This window comes from Zosterops lateralis (assembly GCF_965231275.1).
Source record: "Zosterops lateralis genome assembly, chromosome: 22".
In the NCBI taxonomy this organism is placed as follows: Eukaryota; Metazoa; Chordata; class Aves; order Passeriformes; family Zosteropidae; genus Zosterops; species Zosterops lateralis.
This window is the reverse complement of record NC_139782.1, coordinates 6,890,076-6,908,072: the sequence shown is the minus strand read 5'-3', so window position 1 is coordinate 6,908,072 and position 17,997 is coordinate 6,890,076. Positions and strand designations below refer to the sequence as shown.

At 48.3% G+C, this 17,997-nt stretch overlaps 1 long non-coding RNA gene across 1 annotated transcript in view; it reads right to left on the bottom strand.

Annotated features, from left to right (window-relative positions):
- Positions 1 to 11,940: 11,940 nt before the first annotated feature.
- Positions 11,941 to 17,997, bottom strand: part of LOC310918137 — a 12,769-nt gene continuing 6,712 nt past the window's right edge. The window contains exons 2-3 of the long non-coding RNA XR_014591598.1: positions 17,875 to 17,904; positions 11,941 to 12,302 (exon numbers count right to left, since the gene is read on the bottom strand). This is a non-coding gene — a long non-coding RNA (uncharacterized lncRNA). The remainder of the gene's footprint in view (positions 12,303 to 17,874; positions 17,905 to 17,997) is intronic.

Genomic DNA, 17,997 nt, shown 5'->3' with positions numbered 1-17,997 from the left:
TTTCTAATTTTTACTACTTTTTATAAGGTGTTTCCATACAGATTTAACATGGTTGGTGAATAGGAATGACACCTCTCTAATTCTGTTGGTTAAACCAGAGAAACAGCAGGAAAAAAATAAGAAATATTTCAAATATTTCAGGGGGCAAAGAGCATAGAAAAAAAGGCTTTTATTGTCTAATTTTACTATATTTTATAAGGAGTTTTTATACAGATTTAACATGATTGGGGTGAATAGGAAGGACACCTCTCTAATTCTGTAAACCAGAGAAACAGCAGGAAAAAAAGATGAAATATTTCAAATATTTCAGGAGGCAAAGAACATAGAAAAAAAGCTTTTATTGTTTAATTTTTATAGGATGTTTTGATATAGATTTAAAATTATTTGAGTGAATAGGAAGGACACCTCTCTAATTCTGTAAACCAGAGAAACAGCAGGAAAAAAAGATGAAATATTTCAAATATTTCAGGAGGCAAAGAGAATAGAAAAAAAGCTTTATTTTCTAATTTTTACTACTTTTTATAAGGTGTTTCCATACAGATTTAACACGATTGGGGTGAATAGGAATGACACCTCTCTAATTCTGTTGGTTAAACCAGAGAAACAGCAGGAAAAAAATAAGAAAAAATTCAAAAATTTCAGAAGGCAAAGAGCATTTTTCACCCAATCCTTGATTTTTGTTCCCCTGCAGAGGCAGCAAATCAAACAAAAAAAAACCCCCAAAATTATTTTATTTATCTGTTTATCTCTGTTTTGGTTCTTTCTCTGGTGCGACCACAATTTGTACTTGAATATCTCTGGTTGTATTTTCATGTTTTGGGGTTTTTTTGGGTGTTTTTTTCTTTTTTTTTCAGGAGGTTTCTGACAAAGTTTACATGTAAAGTCTGAGCGGGTTCTGTGTATTTAAATGTAAATGTGGCTGAGTTGAAAAATTAAATTAAAAATGAAAATAATTTTTTTAGCTGTTGGCTGGTGTTCAGTTCTGTAAAATGTTGTTTTTTCCTCTCAGGTTTGCTCTGGGTTTGGGGGAGGATTTGTACCAGAAAACACCCCAAAAAAATCTATTTATTCCCAACAAAACCATGCTGGGGACATCTCAAATGAGATTAAAAGATCCCAAAAAACCCCTCCACACTCCTGAGTCAACATTTTGAGGGTCACCATCACATTTTAATCAATTTTTAACAGCAACACCTGCAGTGATCAAATGGGGAGATCCCCTTGGTGTCAATATTAAAATTCCTGTGCGGATTTTGGTGAGTTTGGACAATTCCTGAGATAATTTCCTTCTCTTTGCCACCCTCTGCTTGGATGGAGGTGAATTTTTGTCTCTGGGGGCTTTGGGGAGTGTCCAGGAGGATTTTCAGACTCCTGAATGTTTCCAGTTCCTGTTTTCCCTTAATCCTTTGACGCTGTTTTACTCCACAACGAGATTCAGAAAACTAAAAATGACTTTTTAAAAATTATTTCTGGGCTGTGTCTCCCTTTTATCCCATTTCACACAGACCAATCTGATTGGGGACACAAAGGCAAAACCTCTTCACTCCCATTGGGCAGAGCAGAGGGACAGCAAGGAGAAATCTCTCCTAGGAAAAAAAAATAAATAACAAAGTTACAGTTACAAAAACATTTCTCCTGTTTACAGAAAATTCCCTGGGAAAGGAATTTCAGAAAACCAAAACACCTCAGGTATGGAAGCAGGGCTATAGGATGGGAGATGGGATGGGATGGGATTTATCCCCTGGGATGATGGTGGGAGGTGTCCCTGCCCATGGCAGGCCTGGAATGGGATTTAATTGGGATTTATCCTCACCCTTTCCATCCAAACTATTCCAGGGTTCTGTCACTCAGCTTTCCCAGGGCTGCACCTGCATCCCAATCCAGCCCCGATCCCACTCTGGACCTTCCCTCTCCTCCAGAGCATCCAGAGCCAAAGGGGGATTGTACCCCTGGCTCTGTGCCTGAGGTGTTTTGGTTTTCTGAAATTCCTTTCCCAGGGAATTTTCTGTAAACAGAAAAAATATTTTTGTAGCTGTAACTTTGTTATTTATTTTTTTTTTTCCCTGGGAGGGAATTTCTCTTTGCTGTCCCTCTGCTCTGCCCAATGGGAGTGAAGAGGTTTGTCTTTGTGTCCCCAATCAGATTGGTCTGTGTGAAATGGGATGAAAGGGAGACACAGCCCAGAAATAATAATAAAAAGTCATTTTCAGCCTCCTGAATTGTGGTGTCAAACCCCGGAGCTGCAGATCCTGCAGAGAGGGAAGGGAAGGCACCGGCAGAGGGCACGAGCGGCCCGCGGCTGCCGGAGCCGGGAGGAGCCCGAGGGAATTTTTTTCTTTTTTTCTTTTTTCTTTTTTTTTTTTTTTTTTTTTTTTTTGCTGCCTCGTAACGCGCGGAGTTGCAGGTTTGGCTCATCTCCGGCACCGGCGTTGGTGGAACATCAGACAGGGACAGGGACAGGGACAGGGACAGGGACAGGGACAGGGACAGGGACAGGAACAGGACAGAGCGTCCCTCTGGAGTATCCTCAATCCTCTGGAGTATCCTCATCCTTCTGGAATATCCCCATCCCTCTGGAATATCCTCACCCCTTCCCATTCCTGTTCCCATTCCCCATTCCCATTCCCCATTCCCATTCCCCATTCCCATTCCCCATTCCCCATTCCCATTCCCATTCCCATTCCCCATTCCCCATTCCCATTCCCATTCCCATTCCCCATTCCCCATTCCCATTCCCCATTCCCATTCCCCATTCCCATTCCCATTCCCCATTCCCCATTCCTCCTGTGCCCTCCTGGAGCTCCGGGATGAATCTCAGGAAAGTGGGAGAGGCCGGAGTGATGTTTCACACCACAATGACACAGACTCTGAGATTCAGGAGGCTGAAAATGACTCCTTTGTTTCTGGGCTGTGTCTCCCTTTTATCCCATTTCACACAGACCAATCTGATTGGGGACACAAAGGCAAAACCTCTTCACTCCCATTGGGCAGAGCAGAGGGACAGCAAGGAGAAGTCTCTCCCAGGGAAAAAAAAAAAAGAATAAATAACAAAGTTACAGTTACAAAAACATTTCTCCTGTTTACAGAAAATTCCCTGGAAAAGGAATTTCAAAACATCTCAGGCACAGAACCAGGAGCTGCACCTCTCCAATCCCACTCTGGAACAACACAGGCAGGGAAAACATTTTTGGGAGAAGGTGTGAGGGATGTGGGGACACCTGGAGCACCGGGATCAATCCCAGAAAAACCAGACCACTCCTCCTGTGACATTCCCACACTTCCCTTCTCCCTCTTCTTTTTTAAAATCCTCTTTTCACGGGATTAAAACAGAATAAAATTATGCAGAGCCCACCCCTCTTTGCCCACCCCCACCCGCCCTGGGCGCTAATTAACATCGTTAATGAGGCGGTGACAATCAGAGCTGTCGGCCGGGCCCTGGTGGCCACTCAAGTGTCCCCAAGGGGGCCTTTTGTCCCCAACTCCAGCCCCCGTTTTGTGGTGGGCGCCAATGGGAGAAGGGCACGCTCTGGTTTTTCTCCTGGGGCCACCAAAGTGCCACCAAAAGTGTCACCAAAAGTGTCACCTAAAGTGTCACCAAAATGTCACCTAAGGAGTCACCAAAAGTGCCACCAAAAGTGCCACCAAAAATGTCACTAAAGTGCCACCAAAAATGTCACCAAAAGTGGCACCAAAAGTCACCAAAAATGTCACCAAAAATGCCCCTAAAGTGTCACCAAAACCGCCACCAAAACCCTTCCCGGGGTTTTTCCCTCTCGCTCCCATCCCGTAGTTTTTGCCCAGGAATTCTCTGGGATCAGCCCAAGGTGAGGGTTGGCCCTGGTGGCCCCGGGGTGTCACCTTGTCCCCAAGGCGGCCCCTAATGAGCAGCTCCTGGGAGCGGATGTGTTCAAGGTTTCTGCTTCAGTGGAGGGAAAAATGTCACCAAAAGTGTCACCAAAAATGTCACCAAAAGTGTCACCAAAGCCTTTCCGGGGTTTTTCCCTCTCGCTCCCATCCCGTATTTTTCCCAGGAATTCTCTGGGATCAGCCCAAGGTGAGGGTTGGCCCTGGTGGCCCTGGGGGTGTCACCTTGTCCCCAAGGCGGTGGCTCTGGGGGCTGGCCCTGGTGGCCCTGGGGTGTCACCTTGTCCCCAAGGCGGTGGCCCTGGGGGTTGGCCCTGGTGGCCCCGGGGGTGTCACCTTGTCCCCAAGGCGGTGGCCCTGGGGGTTGGCCCTGGTGGCCCTGGGGGTGTCACCTTGTCCCCAAGGCGGTGGCCTTGGGGTTGTCCCTGGTGGCCCCGGGGGTGTCACCTTGTCCCCAAGGCGGCCGCTAAGGAGCAGAGCAGCGGATGTGTTCAAGGTTTCTGCTCCAGCGGAGGGACAAATCCCCTCCAAGGAAGGTGTACAAACATTGTGGGGATCCTTTGGGCCCGGGGTATTTGCCGAGGGCACTGAGGCCACGGAGGAGAATTCCCCAGCCGGGGGCTCATTCAGGCACAATCAATGGGAAACTTTTAATTGATTGAGGCTCCTCATTCTGAGCCCCCCGGGGTCGGTCAGAGATGGGGGTGGAGGGGGGGGTTAAGGGATGTGGGTTTTTTGGGTTGGAATTAGAGGGGAGGAAAAGAGAGGGAAAAAAAATAAAATATAATAATAATTTTAATTAATTAATTAATTAATTAATTATATGAACAAAATAAACAAAAGAAATTTAAAAATTTAAAATAAATAAAATTAATAAGATAAAAATAAAATAAAATAAAATAAAATACAATTTTAAAATAGAATAAAATATAAAATAAAATAAAATAAAATATAAAATAAAATAAAATAAAAAATAAAATAAAAAATAAAATAAAATAAAATATAAAATAAAATAAAATAAAATATAAAATAAAATAAATAAAATAAGTAAAATAAATGAAATAAACCTCCTTCTTGTTTCCGGTTCTGCGACTTTGAATGGTGAAGGGGTTTAATCCCAGCAGAAGGGAAGGGATTTTTTATTTCAGTTTTTTTAAAAAAAAATAATTTCTCAAATAACAACAACAAAAAGGAAAAAAAAAAAAAGGGAGGAAAAGGCATTATCCTGGTGTGCCTTTGGACAGCCCCATCCCAAACACATCATTGGGGTTTTTTTTGGATTTTCTTTTATTGGGGGGCAGGGGAAGAACCAAACAAGGAGGAAATGGGATCCAAGGAGTTTTTCCTCTCTGCTTTTCCCAAGGATCCCTTTAGGAAACATGGAATTTTTCGAAAAACACAGAATTTTTCGAAAACACGGAATTTTTCCTTCTCTGCTTTTCCCTTTGGGAAACACGGAGTTTTTCCCTCTCTACTTTTCCCAAGGATTCCTTTGGAAAACACGGAATTTTTTGGAAAACACAGAATTTTCCCCTCTCTGCTTTTCCCAAGGACCCCTTTGGAAAACACAGAATTTTTTGGAAAATACGGATTTTTTTTTCCCTCTCTGCTTTTCCCAAGGACCCCTTTGGAAAACACGGAATTTTTCCCTCTCTACTTTTCCCGCAGACCCCTTCATAAACCACAAAATTTTTCGATAAACACAGATTTATTTACCCACTCTTTTTCCTGTGGACCCCTTTATAAACCACAAAAATTTCCCATAAAACCCAGATTTATCCCCCACTCCCCTTTCCCCAAGGCCCCTCCATCACCCTCTCCATGACCTCCCTCCTTCCCCCATGAGTCAAACCCAAACCTTTTCCATCAAACCCACAAAAGGCCGAGCTCGGGGACAGGGAGGGGGGACAGAATTCCTGGGGGAGGGAGGATGGGGAAGGAATTCCAGGGAAGGGGCTCTTTGTGTCTCCCACGCTGCGGTTTCCAGGGAGACTCGGGGGGCTCCTCATCCCTCTCCCATCCCGCTGGGAGCTTTTGGAAGCTCCAGGAGCGGCGGGTGATGTTTTCCCTCTGTTCCCAGCTGTCCCCCAGGCGGGGATCCTCCCTCAGCTGGCCTGGCCACCATATGGAAAATAATAATAATAATAAATTAATAATGAAAGAGGAGATTGTGAGATGTTTGGGGAAAGAGAGAGAGAGAGGGAGAGGTGGAGGGGGTAATTTCAGTGTTCCACAGGGAGGGTTTTTTTTCTTTTGGGCTGGATTTTTTTTTTTTTCTATGAATTTTATAAGAATTTATAGGAAATAAAATAAGAATTTTGTAAGAATTTATAGGAAAAAAAAATTTATAGAGAATTCTTTATAGAGAATTCTTTATAGAAAATTCTTTATATAAAAATTTTTATAGAAAATTCTTTAGAGAAAAGTCTTTAGAGAAAAGTCTTTATAGAAAAGTCTTTAGAGAAAAGTCTTTATAAAAATTTATAGAAAAGTCTTTAGAGAAAAGTCTTTATAGAAAAAAATTTGTAGAAAATTCTTTATTAAAAATTATAGAAAATTCTTTATAGAAAATTCTTTATAGAAAATTCTTTATGGAAAATTAGTAGAAAATTCCCCCAGTGCTGTGATGGGGAATTGTTGTTAATGATCTATTATGATCCATGATTTTTGGGGTGTTTTTTTTGTTTTGTTTTGGGCTTTTTCTGGGTTTTTTTGTGGTTGTTTTTTTTTTGTTGTTTTTTTTTGGGGGGGGGGGGGCTGGGGAATTTATTTTTTTTCCTATAAATTCCATGAGAATACTGTGGTGGGCAATTATTGTTAATGAGCTATTATGACCCATTTTATATTTATTATTATTATTATTATTATTATTTTATTTTATTTTATTTTTTTTAGGGGGAAGAGGAGCCAATGGGGAACACCACACAGCCAGAATTCCACCAGGAATTTCCACAGGATTTAAATCTCCTCGTGTTCCCTGGGCAGGGACATTTTCCCCCATCCCATGATTAAAATCCTGTGGAAAAAAAGTGGAAAAAGGGATCCATCCCCTCTGGAAAACACAGAAACTTTCCCAGATTTTCCACCTCCACAAGTGCAGCAGCTCCAGGGCGCTGCATGGAACCAGAGCAAGCCATCAAATGGATTAATGAAATGTTAATTAAGTGTAATTTACTGAGCTTTTCCCCCCTCTGGATCCCCCCACAAGTGGCACAGAGTCTGTTTGAACAGCCTGGGTGGGTTTTGTCTCAGATTCCTGAAAACCCAGGAGTCTCCAGAGGTGATGGATGTGCCCTGGAATGAGAGTTATGGATTTATTAATGGATTTAGAGAGTCCCAAACTTCCAGCTGAGCCCTGACTCCTCCACCACAGGGACTCAGGAATGTCCCCTGGAGAAGGGAATGTTTTTGGAATTCCTGCTCCAGCCTGACCCGCTGCAAAAACTCCTCTGACCCCCCAAAAAAGGGAATTTGGGGGCAACATCCCTAAGGGGGATCCCAACTCCTGGGATTTGGGCAGGAACCACAGCTCCCAGCCCATCCAACTGGACATTCCCAACCCTTTTCCATCCTCACACCGCTCTGGGCCAGGCCCCAGAGCTCCATCCCGCTAATTTATGCACCAATTAGCGAAGGCGCCCCTGATGAGCCCCCTGCAATTAATTCCTCCGTCTGATTGCTCAATTAGGCCGCGCTTGAGCGCCCGGTGAGTTCAGTATGGCACACCTGGGCGCTCATTAATTAATTAATGGTGTCCCCCCGATTAATTTATCCATGATCGCCCAATTAATTTATGCGTGTGCACTCAATGACGTCATGCGTTTGCACCCAATTAATTGTTCCAAAATGTACCCAGTTCCATTCCCAGCTCCAATTCCAATCTGTGGTTCCATCCCTGGCTCCATCCATCCCCACCCTTGGTTCTATGCCTGGTTTTGTCCATCCCCTTCTCCAGCTCCATCCCTTTCCCCAGCTTCATCCCTAATTCCTGTCTCCATCCTTTCCCAGCTCCATTTCCAGCTCCATCCCCAGTTCCCGCCTCCATCCTTACCCAGCTCCATTCCCAGCTCCATTCCAGGGTCCATCCCTGGGTCCATCCATCCCCAGTTCCATCCCTAATTCCTGTCTCCATCCTTTCCCAGCTCCATCCCTGGTTCTACCCATCCCCAGTTCCATCCCTAATTCCTGACTCCATCCTTACCCAGCTCCATTCCATCCCTGGCTCCATCCATCCCAATCCCCATCCTGGGCTCCATCCCTGGCTCCATCCATCCCCATCTCCATCCCCACCCCGGCTCCATCCATCCCTAGCCCTGCCTCCATCCATCTCTACCTCCTCCTCCAGCTCCATCCTGACCCTTGATTCCATCCCAAACCCAATGTCCATTCCTTTCCTGTCTCCATATCCTGACCCCTGGCTCCATCCCAAACCTCATCTCCACTCCTTTCTCAGCTCCATCCTGACCCCCGCCTCCATCCCCATTCCCGACTCCATCCCCATTCCCGGCTCCATATCCTGACCCCCGACTCCATCCCCATTCCCGACTCCATCCCCATTCCCGACTCCATCCCGACCCCCGGCTCCATCCCGATCCCCATTCCCGGCTCCATCCCGATCCCGGCACCGCGCGGGGGCGCTCACAGCCCGCCCGCGCTGCTGGAGCGGCTCCGGGATAACCCGGGGATAAACCCGGGATAACCCTGGGATAACTCCGGGATAAACCTGGGATAACTCCGGGATAAGCCCGGGATAACTCCGGGATAACCCCGGGATAACCCCGGGGAAGGAGCCCCGCACAGCCCCGGCTGTCCCTGCAGCCCCGGGCTGCTGGATCCAGAGTGAGGATTTAGGGATCAGGGGGATCCAGAGCCAGGATTTAGGGATCAGATGGATCCAAAGCAAGGATTTAGGGATCAGGGGGATCCAGAGCGAAGATTTAGGGCTCAGGGGGATCCAGAGTGAGGATTTAGGGCTCAGGGGGATCCAGAGTGAGGATTTATGGATCAGGGGGATCCAGAGCCAGGATTTATGGATCAGGGGGATCCAGGGAGAGGTTTCAGGGCCCAGCCTGACCCTGCCGTGCTCCAGCACCCAGAACCAGCAGCAGGAGCTGCCACAGCAGAGGCACCACAGAGATTTCCCATTTTCCTCCTGCCAATTCCAGTTCTCCACCAAACCAACCCAGGAACCTCCAGCCTGGCAGGAACCGCACGGGTTTGGGGCAGCAGAGCTGGGGGGGGAGGCAAAACCCGATTTATCTTCTCCTGGAGGGAGAGGAGAATTGAGGGGGAATTCTGGCGGTGAGTGACAGGCATGTCCCCACTGTCACTGTCCCTGCCACTGTCCCTGCCACTGTCACTGCCACTGTCACTGCCACTGTCCCTGTCACTGCCACTGTCCCTGTCCCTGTCACTGTCACTGTCACTGTCACTGTCCCTGCCACTGTCACTGTCCCTGTCACTGCCACTGCCACTGTCCCTGTCCCTGTCCCTGTCACTGTCACTGCCACTGCCACTGTCCCTGTCCCTGTCCCTGTCCCTGTCACTGTCCCTGTCCCTGTCCCTGTCACTGTCACTGCCACTGCCACTGTCCCTGTCCCTGTCCCTGTCACTGTCCCTGTCACTGTCACTGTCCCTGTCCCTGTCCCTGTCACTGTCACTGTCCCTGTCCCTGTCACTGTCCCTGTCACTGTCACTGTCCCTGTCCCTGTCACTGTCACTGCCACTGCCACTGTCACTGTCCCTGTCCCTGTCCCTGTCACTGTCACTGTCCCTGTCCCTGTCACTGTCCCTGTCCCTGTCCCTGTCACTGTCACTGCCACTGCCACTGTCACTGTCCCTGTCACTGTCCCTGTCCCTGTCCCTGTCACTGTCACTGCCACTGCCACTGTCACTGTCCCTGTCACTGTCCCTGTCACTGTCCCTGTCCCTGTCACTGTCACTGTCACTGTCCCTGTCCCTGTCCCTGTCACTGTCACTGCCACTGTCCCTGTCCCTGTCACTGTCACTGCCACTGTCACTGCCACTGCCACTGTCCCTGTCCCTGTCACTGTCACTGTCACTGCCACTGCCACTGCCACTGTCACTGTCCCTGTCCCTGTCCCTGTCCCTGTCCCTGTCCCTGTCACTGTCCCTGTCCCTGTCACTGTCCCTGTCACTGTCCCTGTCCCTGTCACTGTCCCTGTCACTGTCACTGTCACTGTCTGTGCCATCCCCCTCTCTGCTGGGGCTGCTCTCTCCGCCCCCTCCCGCATTAATCATCCCCAGGATGATGCTGATGCCGCTGCCGCCCCCGCCTCCGCCGCCTGCGGGTGGTGAAACAAAAACCCCTCATCCCACCCACTCTCCCGGCCCCAGTCACGCTCCAAACCCCCCCCCAGCAGCCCCGGGGGCGGGTGGGGACACGGGGACAGCGGTGTCACCTCTCCCCGGAGCCAGCCAGGCTGGGGACGGGCTGCCGGGGATTATTGACTCGGCCTGGGGCCGCCAAGTGTGTCTGGAGCTGCTGCAGGAGCTGGGGATGGACCCCCTGAGGGAGGGGATGGGAGGGAGGAGAGGAGTCCCCGGGGATGGGGAGGGAGGGAGGGAGGGGCGCTGGGGTTACCAGGGGTTATCCGGGACAAGGACACGGCAGGGGGAGAGATAAAGCTGCCCTAAACTCCCCTATTTTCTCTTCTCCCTGTTCTGGCAGTGATTTTTTGGGATCCTGGCCCTGCTGGAATCACTGCCCTCTCCCATTTTGTGTTCCCCCTGCCCTGATAGTGATTTTTGGGATCCCTGCTGGGATCACTGCCCTTTCCCATTTTCTCTTCTCCCCATCCTGGCAGTGATTTTCGGGATCCTGGCCCTGCTGGGATCAAGGTCAGGGCTCTGCTGGGATCACTGCCCTTTCCCATTTTCTCTTCCCCCTGTCCTGGCAGTGATTTTTGGGATCCTGGCCCTGCTGGGATCAAGGCCAGGGAAGGGTGAGAGGTGCAGGAGCCTTTGTCGGTCCTAAATTCAGGTTGAGAACCCACAAGTGAGACAAAATCCATGTCAGGGATGGACAGGACATACCCAGAGGAGCCTGGGCTGTTCTTCCCCCTGCCCTGGTGTGTCACCTCCCTGCTCTGGGGTGACTCTGTGGCCCCAGCCATTGTCACCACCCCCTCCCTGGGCAAACCCCATCCATAGGACCACCCTGAGCCAAGGAATCCTCACCTGGGGCTGGGGTGGGGGCTGGAAAATGGGATTAAAAGCAGCGATTTGCTTCCCCGTGCTGAGAGGAAAATAAGGACAAGGGATTAACTCCAAATGTGTCTCACACCTCACCTGCTGCCCCTGCAGGGCTGGGGCCAGATTATCCCTTATCCCAGCCCCTCCAGCCTCCTGGATAAACCAGTCCTGCACTCTGGGGAGTTTTTGGAGCTTTATCCCAGTCCCTCCAGCCTCCTGGATAAACTCTGGGGAGTTTTTGGAGCTTTATCCCTTATCCCAGCCCCTCCAGCCTCCTGGATAAACTCTGGGGAGTTTTTGGAGCTTTATCCCAGCCCCTCCAGCCTCCTGGATAACCCAGTCCTGCACTCTGGGGAGTTTTTGGAGCTTTATCCCAGTCCCTCCAGCCTCCTGGATAAACTCTGGGAAGTTTTTGGAGCTTTATCCCTTATCCCAGCCCCTCGAGCCTCCTGGATAAACTCTGGGGAGTTTTTGGGGCTCTGTCTCTATGGGGAAACTGGATCCCAGCACGTTCCCACTGGGATTTTGGGATGAGGTGTCTCAACACCTCCAGGTGCTGCCTCCCCCCTCAAAGGCTGGAAAGACAAAAATACCCTGGAAATGGGAGAAAATCCTCATTTTCAGACCTGGACTCCAGTGTTTCCTCAGAGCCACAGGATTCCAGAAAATCTGGGTTTGGATCACAGCCCTGCAGGTCAGGATTAGCCTGGGACAAGCCCAGGGCAGCTCTGATGGGGAAAACACTTTCATCACATCCCTGAGCCCCAAATCCTCCTCCTGGACTGTTTATCTGGCGGGGAGACGGGGCCAGCAGCGTTCCCAGGCCTGGAAAATGTCTCTTTCCAAAGAGGGGATCAGGATTTGCACTCAAATCCAGCCAAAGCTGTGAGGGAGCAATAAAAGAGATGAACGAGGTGCAGGTGCTGGATGGGAGCCCCTGGAATGAGCTGCTGCAGGTCCCCAGCCCCTCTCAGCATCCTTTTTACAGCAGGGAGTTTTCATTTTTTTTTTTTTAATTTTAATTATCCCAGCTTGGATTTCACAGGATCCCAGAATTGGATTTATTTTTATTTTTTTCCCCTGTCTGTTCCTCTCAGGGCCTCCCTCTCCTGCTGCTCCTCTTCCTCCCAGCCCTGTGAGTGCAGGTGAAGGATTTCAGGTGTGGTCTGGGTCCTTCTTCTTCACCTTCCTCTTCCTCCTTCTTCATGGCTTTGGGTGGTTTTCTGTAATTGGGTGAAAAAAGGTTTGCATTGTGGGCTTTGGGTGGTCATTGTTGGGTCAGAAATGGAAATAATATAAATATATCATATATATAATATATATATATAAAATAAAAATATGCAATATGTAATATGTAAATGTAATATATAATATATAATATATAATATATAATATATAATATATAATATATAATATATAATATATAATATATAATATATAATGTATAATATATAGTATGAAGAGTAAAACAGCATCAGGGATTTTGGTGGAAAATTCTGGAAAATCCCCCTGGGATTCATCTCCCTGCCCTGCCCTGGGCTGGTTTTGCTGCTGCTTTGGTCACCCTTGGTAAGAAATCCCAGGGAATTCCTCCTTTCTCTCTCCCCCCAGTCCCACAGAGGATTTTCCTGCAGCCCAGATTTCTCCTGCTGGGAATAACCAGGAGGGAATCCCCGGAATAAAATAAATAAAATAAACAAAATAAATAATAATAATAATAAAAAATAAATAATTTGTAAATAAATCCTTCTCATTTCTACTGCCCTCCTGACTGGAGTCAAATATCTTTATTTTACAACACAATTCCCGGCTGGAAAAACACCCAGGGACACTCCAGGGTGGAGAATTCACCCCCATCCTGGGGAGGGGATTTATCAGTGGGGAAGGGTCCCAGACCCCCCGGTCCCCCAGGGCGATGACTCAGCAGCCGCCTGGAGCCTGATAAGGGCCCTTATCTCTGACTGCGGCTCCTCTCCAGCCGCCCAGGAGCTGCCCCGACTCGCCCGGGGAGGCTTTTTGGATTTCTCCCGGAGGAATTTCATTTCCCAAATGGATGCTGACGCCAGCCCGGATTTCCAAATTTCCCTCCCCCTGTGTGTGTCCCTGGGTGACACCGCGACTCATTCCCGGCCCTCTGCAGCTCCCAGGGCCCCTGAAATTAATTTTTATTCCTCCCTGATGGAATGGTGGGTGTTTATCAGACCTACAGGAAGGGTTTGTGCCTTTAGTAGGGAGAGAAAAATGCAGAAATCCTGGATGTGGTGAAGGCAGAGAGCTTTTCTCAGGTTGGATTTCTCCTTCTGGGATTCTCCCATCCAGCTCTTCCTTCTGGAACTCTCCCATCCAGTTCTCCCCTCTGGAATTCTCCCATCCAATTCCTCCCTCTGGAATTCTCCCATCCAGTTCCTCCCTCTGGAATTCTCCCATCCAATTCCTCCCTCTGGAATTCTCCCATCCAATTCCTCCTCTGGAATTCTCCCATTGAATTCCTCCCTCTGGAATTCTCCCATCCAATTCCTCCTCTGGAATTCTCCCATCCAATTCCTCCTCTGGAATTCTCCCATTGAATTCCTCCCTCTGGAATTCTCCCATCCAGTTCCTCCTCTGGAATTCTCCCATCCAATTCCTCCCTGTGGAATTCTCCCATCCAATTTCTCCCTCTGGGATTCTCCCATCCAGTTCCTCTCTCTGGAATTCTCCCATCCAGTTCCTCCTCTGGAATTCTCCCATCCAGTTCCTCCCTCTGGAATAAGAATTTGGAAGCTGTGGAGAGTGGGAATGGGAGTGGGAATGGGAATGGAAAGTGAATGGAAATGGAAATGGAAATGGAAATAGGAATAGGAATGGGAAGGGGAAGGAGAAGAGGAAAAGGAAATGGGAAAGGAAAAGGGAAATGGGGAAAGGGAAAAGGAAATGGGAAAGGGAAAGCTCTTGTGGGCAAACTGGGAGATGGAGAGTGGGAATGGGGACAGGAATGGGAACGGCAATGGGAATGGAATGGGAATGAGGACGGGAAACTGAATGGGAAAGGGAATGAGAATGGGAATGGGAGTGGGAAAAGGAATGGGAAAGCTCTTGTGGGCAAACTAGGGGATGGAGAGTGGGAATAGGAAAGGGAACAGGAATGGGATTGGGAAAGGGAACAGGAAAGGGAAGGGGAAGGTTTTGTGAGAAGCAAACTGGGACACTCCAGTGCAGGCTAGGCAGAATTCCCACGAGAAGGAATTCCCAAAACTCCCCCACCTCCCCTCCCTCTCTGCCGAAACCTCTCCCCTCCCCTCCCCATTAATTACCCCACCAACACTCCGAGCTCCGTCTGCACCAACACTCTGCACATTTTGGCTCCGAGCTCCATCTGGAGCCCCCTCCCCACCCCAGGGCACCCCTCAAGCCCCTTTTTCCCACAGCACCACTCCCTGCCCTGCTGGCCCTTGTCCCCCCTCCCCACGAGCCTGAGCACCTGGAGAAAAAACAAAAAAACTTCATTTTCCGGGGGCCGAGCTCTGATTAAAGTGGTCCCACTGTCTCAGAGCCGGGGCAGGGGATTCTGTGCCTGGGATTTCTCTGTCCCAATGTCCCAGAGCCGGGGCAGGGGATGCTGAGCCCGGGATTTCTCTGTCCCAATGTCCCAAAGCTCAAGGAGGGTTGGGAAGCCCCGGGAGATCAAAGTGGGGCAGCCCTGGGAGAGGTGGAACAGCTCTGGAAAAAAAAAACCAACCCTGAACAAAAGCATCAAAGGGAATCCAACAGGACTAATTGAAGGGCTCGGGTGTTAAGTGATGAGTGTGAGGCTTTCATGGAACGCCGGGTTCTTCCCCTCAGAAAATACCCAAAAAATGTGGGTGATGCTGATTTACACCACAGGGACACAGACTCTGAGATTTTCAGGAGGCTGAAAATGACTCCTTTATTTCTGGGCTGTGTCTCCCTTTTATCCCATTTCACACAGACCAATCTGATTGGTGACACAAAGACAAACCTCTTCACTCCCATTGGGCAGAGCAGAGGGACAGCAAGGAGAAGTCCCTCCTGGGGAAAGAATAAATAACAAGACACAAACCCCACCCAAAGAAGATCCCAGTGCCCTCCCTGATCTTTGGGGTGCCCGAACAAGACCCCAATGCCCTCCCTGATCTTTGGGGTGCCCAGACAAGATCCCAATACCCTCCCTGCTCTTTTGGGGCACCCAAACAAGACCTCAATGCCCTCCCTGATCCTTGAGGTGCTCAAACAAGACCCTCTTGATCTTTGGTGTGCCCAAGCAAGATCTCAATGCCCTCCCTGATGTTTTGGGGCACCCGAACAAGATCCCAATGCCCTCCCTGATCTTTGGGGTGCCCAAACAAGATCCCAATCTCCTCCCTGATCCCTGGGGTGCTCCTGTCTCTGGACAGCCCCTGCTCTCCCCAGAGGCCCGATGGATGGAAGGACCCCACTGGGGCAATCCCAGTGAGCTGTGGCCGGGCTGGGGGGCAGCAGGGCGGGGAAGGGGCAGCAGGGTGGGGAAGGGGCAGCCCCAGGGTGGGGAAGGGGCAGCCCAGGGCGGGGAAGGGGCAGCCCCAGGGCGGGGAAGGGGCAGCCCCAGGGTGGGGAAGGGGCAGCAGGGCCGGGGGGCAGCCCAGGGTGGGGAAGGGGCAGCAGGGCCGGGGGGCAGCCCCAGGGTGGGGAAGGGGCAGCAGGGCCGGGGGGCAGCCCAGGGTGGGGAAGGGGCAGCCCAGGGTGGGGAAGGGGCAGCCCAGGGTGGGGAAGGGGCAGCAGGGCCGGGGGGCAGCCCAGGGTGGGGAAGGGGCAGCCCCAGGGTGGGGAAGGGGCAGCCCAGGGTGAGGAAGGGGCAGCCCAGGGTGGGCTCAGTGTCTGCCCTGCCCCATGGACATCCCCGCTCATCCATCACCGATCAAGGGAATCCCCCCGCGGGAGGTTTGGGCTAATGAGGGAAATCTGAAATTCCTCGGATTTCCCACCCGCGGGGAGGGGGATGGGGATAAAAATAATAAAATCTCCCTCTGGAGAGGGGCTGGTCCTGAGGGAGAGAAAAAACAACTCAGGGCAGGGATGGGGAATGATCCCAGACCTGATCCCTGGGGGGGCAAAATCTGCTCGAGATGAGGAGTCAGAACTTTTCCCTGTCCATTCCCTGTCCTTTTCCTCCTTTCCTTATGGAATCCAGACTTCTCTGAGCTCTGAAATCCAATAGGGGGGCAAAGTTCTCCTTGAGGTGAGGACTCAAGACTTTTACCTGTCCTTTCCCTGTCCTTTCTCTGTCCTTTCCTTCCTTTTCTTACGGAATTCAGGTTTCCCTGAGCCCTGAAATCCAATGGGGTGACAAAAATATATAATGAATGTAAAATTAAAATATAATAATATATAATGTAACTAGAAATATTAGACAAAATATAATAATATATAATAGAAATAGAATAATATACTCTAGAAATAAATATTATATAGAATATAATAATATATAATATAACTAGAAATATTAGACAAATATAATAATATATAATATGAATATAATAATATATTCTAGAAATAAATATTATATAAAATATAATAATATATAATATAACCAGAATTATTAGACAAAATATAATAATATATAATAGAAATATAATAATATATTCTAGAAATAAATATTATATAAAATATAATAATATATAATATAACTAGAAATATTAGACAAATATAATAATATATAATATGAATATAATAATATATTCTAGAAATAAATATTATATAAAATATAATAATAGATAGTAAAAATATAATAAAAATATAACATTAAAATATAAAGAAAAATAATAAATATTATATAAAATATAATAATATATAGTAAAAATATATAATAAAAATATAACATTAAAATATAAAGAAAAAATAAAAAAATATAAGAATTTATCAATAATAACTCCCTAAACCTTTTTTATTTCTCACTAATTAAACCAGCCCAGGGTTCCCTCCTCTGCTCTTCCCCACCTCCCTCCTTGGGATTTTAATTAATTACATTCATCAATTTCCACTCAGTGCCTCTGTCACTTTGGGCTGTAATTGGGGATTAAGGGCTGGTTTTTCCCAGCCGGGGCTGACAGATGGGCCGGGGCCTCTGATTGCCCCTAATGAGCTGCCAAAAAATGGGGAGACTCCCCCCAAAAATGGGGATGTTTTGGGGTCGTTCTGAATCCCCCCAAGGAGGGAAAGTGGGAATGGGGTGAATGGTTTGGTCAGATGTGGGGTTTCCGAGCTCAGGGAGATCTCCAGATTTAAATCCGTGTGGGGTGAGGTCCCAGTGCCCCTTTTCCTTCCCCAGGGGTGCCAGATGTGAGGCTGAGCCCGAAAAAATGACCCGATCTCACAAAATTGATACAATCCCAACAAAACTGACTCAGTCCCACAGAAAATTGACCCAACTCCACCAAAAACCAACCCAATCCCACACAAAAATGACCCAGTCTCACAAAAACCAACCCAATCCCACCAAAATTGACCCAATCCCACAGAAAATTGACCCAATCCTCCAAAAACTGACCCAATCCCTCAAAAAACCAACTCAAGCCCACAAAGACTGACCCAAGCCCACCAAAACCGACTCAAGCCCACAGAAAATTGACCCAGTCCCACACAAAGCTGACCCAGTCTCACAAAAAACAACCCAATCTCACCAAAATTGACCCAATCCCACAGAAAATCGACCCAATTCTCCAAAAACTGACCCAAGCCCACAAAAAAACCCAACCAAACCCAACCAATCCCACCAAAACCAACACAACCCCACCAAAATAGTGGGATAATCCCATTTACCCAATTCCATGGATTTTCCAGAGGGATCACCTGGAAAAGAGGCAAAATTTGGAGCTCTGGAGAGCCCCTGGGCTGCCAAAAACTCAGTGTTGGGGACACGAAATGAATCCAAGTGGCTTTTCC